This window comes from Galeopterus variegatus, unplaced genomic scaffold (assembly GCF_000696425.1).
Source record: "Galeopterus variegatus unplaced genomic scaffold, G_variegatus-3.0.2 Scaffold4794, whole genome shotgun sequence".
In the NCBI taxonomy this organism is placed as follows: Eukaryota; Metazoa; Chordata; class Mammalia; order Dermoptera; family Cynocephalidae; genus Galeopterus; species Galeopterus variegatus.
Genome location: NW_007730905.1, coordinates 31672 through 32524, shown reverse-complemented (window position 1 = coordinate 32524; position 853 = coordinate 31672). Strand labels below are relative to the sequence as shown.

The 853-nt window shown below is 61.0% G+C and overlaps 1 protein-coding gene across 1 annotated transcript in view; it reads left to right on the top strand.

Moving 5' to 3' along the window:
* Window positions 1-853, top strand: part of JAKMIP3 (Janus kinase and microtubule interacting protein 3) — a 65729-nt gene that overhangs the window by 33540 nt on the left and 31336 nt on the right. The window lies entirely within an intron of this gene.

Here is an 853-nt window from a genome sequence, read left to right as displayed (position 1 = left end):
AGGCAGGAAGGGGTGGAGGTCCTGCTCCCTCGGTGGCCCTCACCTGCTCTACGTCCCTAACAGTCCATGCATTTGCACTGTGAGAAGCACCTTTCTCTTTGCTTGGTTGGGTGGCTGTCGACTGTCACGCCTGGCTTCCATGAGCGCCCATTCAAGCTTCCTCCCCGCCTTGAGCTTGTGCCCCTTCTGCAGAGCAGTATGGAGGCATCACCCACCCTCTTAAAGGGCCTCCCCATGAGGGTCCGAGCCACCCAGCAGGGAGGTCACTTCCAATGCCATGAGCACTTTAGGACAGCAGAGACAGGAGCTTTCTTTCTGACAAAAGCAGAGCCTGGTGTCCCTGCCCACCAGCCCCTTCTTCCAAAAGGACGGCCGCCCTCAAGTCCAGGCAACCATCTCAGCCCCAGGGCCAGAAGCCAGGGCTGGGCAGTCTGACTGGTCCAGCACCTGTGGCTGTGGGACAAGGAGTGGCAATCCATGGCCTTGACGGGGCCCAGTGGCAAGGCCATGGATCAGGCCTCCCCTGGCAGATCCTGCAGAATGGCCCGATGGCCAAGGACCTGCTGAGAGATCTAAGACATCACAGCACAGCTGCTGCCAGCAGGCCTTGGGAAGCAGCGCAGGGCAGGTGGAGCTGGGGCCAGGTAAGGGTTTCTGTGCTTGGTCACTCCAGGACATGGTCTGACCTCCCAATCCAAGGGGTCTACTGGGACCCTTTGAAGGTAGCAGCAGACCACCGCCATGCCTTCTCCCTGGGGCAGCAGGTGCATTCCAGCTAGAAGGATGCATCCCGGGGTGACTCTGCAGGAGGGGCCTGGGGGGGATGGGCCTGGAAGGAAGTGCGCTTCCTGGG